Source organism: Octopus bimaculoides, chromosome 5, assembly GCF_001194135.2.
Source record: "Octopus bimaculoides isolate UCB-OBI-ISO-001 chromosome 5, ASM119413v2, whole genome shotgun sequence".
NCBI lineage: Eukaryota > Metazoa > Mollusca > Cephalopoda > Octopoda > Octopodidae > Octopus > Octopus bimaculoides.
This window is the reverse complement of record NC_068985.1, coordinates 117,987,795-117,990,819: the sequence shown is the minus strand read 5'-3', so window position 1 is coordinate 117,990,819 and position 3,025 is coordinate 117,987,795. Positions and strand designations below refer to the sequence as shown.

The window sequence follows — 3,025 nt, the reverse complement described above, 5'->3', positions numbered from 1 at the left end:
ATATATATAGGCACAGGAGTGGCTGTGTGGTAAGTACCTTTGTTTACCAACCACATGGTTCCAGGTTCAGTCCCACTGTGTGGCACCTTGAGCAAGTGTCTTCTACTATAGCCTCGGGCCGACCAAAGCCTTGTGAGTGGATTTGGTAGACGGAAACTGAAAGAAGCCCGTCGTATATATGTATATATATATACGTTTGTTTGTGTGTTTGTGTGTCTGTGTTTGTCCCCCAACCATCGCTTGACAACTGATGCTGGTGTGTTTATGTCCCCGTAAAGAGACCGATAGAATAAGTACTAGGCCTACAAAGAAAAAGTCCTGGGGTCAATTTGCTCAGCTAAAGGCCGCAGTCAAATGACTGAAACAAGTAAAAGAGTAAAAATAGAGTAAAGAGTATATATATATATATATATATACATATATATATATATATATATAAACAAATAATAAATGAGTATATGCATATATACGTACAGGCATGTGCACACCTACGTCCACCTGCACATATAGGTGCACACCTGGGCACAGGACATTGCAAACAAAACGCAGACAAGAAAATAATAATAACCAGAGCACAGAAAACACACAAGCCACATAGAGAACATTTTCCTTCATCAGCTACCCCCGTTTTAACACTGGCATTTCGAAGAGTTGGGCAGGACGCATCGTTAAAACGGCTCTTCCCATGGATCGCAAATTAAATTTGTATACACAAATTAAACCTGTGCCATGGAGGAATGTAGTGGCGGACAAAAAACAAGACAGGGAAACAAACAGAAAAGAAACGGAAAAGGCTATACGGCCAGACGTGAAAAATTATGTGTATATGAATGCTGTGAGGCACGAACTTGAAAGTGGGGAATGACATCTAGCTATCTTTCTAATCGTATGTCTGTTTGTCTGTCCATCTAGCTATCTATCTGTCTGCTTGTCTGCCTGTCTTTCTCCATCCATCTGTTTGTCTATCCATCCCACTCTTTTCCTTTCCACTTCCCTTCATCTGACTATCTCTGTGTGTGTGTAACTAACAGGCATGTAACTCCATGTGAGTTAGGGTTTACCTACCTATGTAAGAAAAGCCTGAATCCAGTGGACTCTGCAGAAGAAGCCTTCATGATCCAACAGAGAAGACCATGTGGGTGTATATTGTAAGATCTGAAACATCCAGTGATTCCAGATTACAACAGTGACGTTGTGTCCAAGCATTGAATCTGTAGGTGTATGTTGTGCTTATATATTTATTGTGTATTATAATATATTATATTATATTATATATAAGTGCAGGTGTTTGGTAAGAAGCTTGCTTACCAACCAAATGGTTCTGGGTTTAGTCTCACTGTGTGACACCTTGGGCAAGTGTCTTCTATTCAGGCTGACCAAAGCCTTGTGAATGAATTTGGTAGATGGAAAATGAGTGAAGCCTGTCGTGTATATATGTGTGTGTGTGTCTTTATGTCCGTGTTTGTTCCTCACCACCATTTGACAACCAGTGTTGGTGTGTTTACAACCCTGTAAGGTAGTGGTTCTGCAAAAGATATTGATCAAATAACAAATGAGTTGTAAATATGTGATATTTTGTTATGCAACCATAATATAATATTAAGTATATTAAATGACTTTTATAAGTCAATATCATGTTCTACTGCGTTAGCAGTGCTCTTACATTATTTTGTTAAGGTTAATTCAACAGATATTCTATAGAACTTATAGCCAGAACCAATTTTTGTTAAACTGTTTCATATCAAGACATCGGATGTAAACAAACAATGAGATTGAAGACAAAAATTGGTATGCCCCTTCATCAAGACCCCTTAAATATGGCATATACACTCATTACCCATTTTTGGGTAATTTCTATAGAATATCTGTAGAAATGACTTTAACAAAATAATTGAATAAGCACCAGGCTTTAAAAAATGGAAAAAAGTACTAGGGTTGATTTATTTGACTAAGAATTCTTGAAGGCGGTGTCTCTGCATGGCTGCAGTCTCATGACTGAAACTAGGAAAAGATAAAAGGTATATATTCCCCACCAGGACGGGATGCTAGTCCATTGCAGGATTACTCATTTTTGTCAGCTGAGTGGAATGGAACATCATGTTTTGTTCAAGAGCACAGTGTGTCACCCAATGCACTTGGGAAACTGGCCCTATGAGTCTTGAGTCAGGAAGGATCTTTATCCTTTTTATCTTCTTCTTTTTCTTTCTTGCCTTTAACCCTCCAACGCGGAGTATAGGCCACTTATAATTGAAATCCCTGTCGCATAATTTTTCACTTCTGTACTTATACTCTGCCATGAATGTCCCCCTTTCTCTAGTTCCTTTTGTGTTGATCTACGCCACGAGTTCTTAGGCCTTTTTATCCTATATATTTATTACAAGGCCCTCAAAGCCTTGTGTGAGTGGATTTGGTAAAAGGAAACTGAAAAAAGCCAGTCACACACACACATGTATATTTGTGAGTTGGTGTCTTCTTGTCTTGACAGCGTATGATTGGTGTAAAGGAGTGTCATTATCATACAAGATATTTCAAGTCATTTCCAGTATTCTGTAGAAACAGATCTGGCCATGGGTGAAATATTACCTTGCTTGGAAATAAGATGAGGGTTGGTGACAGGAAGAGTATCTGGATGTAGTGTAGAAAATCTGTCTCAACAAATTCCATCTGACCCATGCAAGTGAATGTTAAAACAGTGATGATGACGATGATGATAATTTATAATTGGTTTATATTATATTATATTACCCATTTTTGGGTAATTTCTATAGAATATCTGTATATATATATATATATATATATATATATTTCTGGTCAGCCATTATTATGATTGACCGTTGACTGAACACTATTCAATTTTTTTTCTCCGTGTTTTTCTCCTTGTCTCCGTATTCTTTCTGTTGAAGAGCGTAGCTCGAAACGTCAAAGACTTTCCGTATTCCCGAGCATCATACTAATACATCCTTTTGTTATTTACACCACCTGTCCTCGTCTGTTGTTGTTTTTTCGTACATTCTCCCATATATAT

The 3,025-nt window shown here is 37.8% G+C and overlaps 1 protein-coding gene across 1 annotated transcript in view; it reads left to right on the top strand.

Annotated features, from left to right (window-relative positions):
- The window catches only part of LOC106877308 (brain-specific angiogenesis inhibitor 1-associated protein 2-like), a 138,507-nt gene that overhangs the window by 71,394 nt on the left and 64,088 nt on the right, over positions 1–3,025 (top strand). The gene's annotated exons all lie outside the window — the stretch shown is intronic.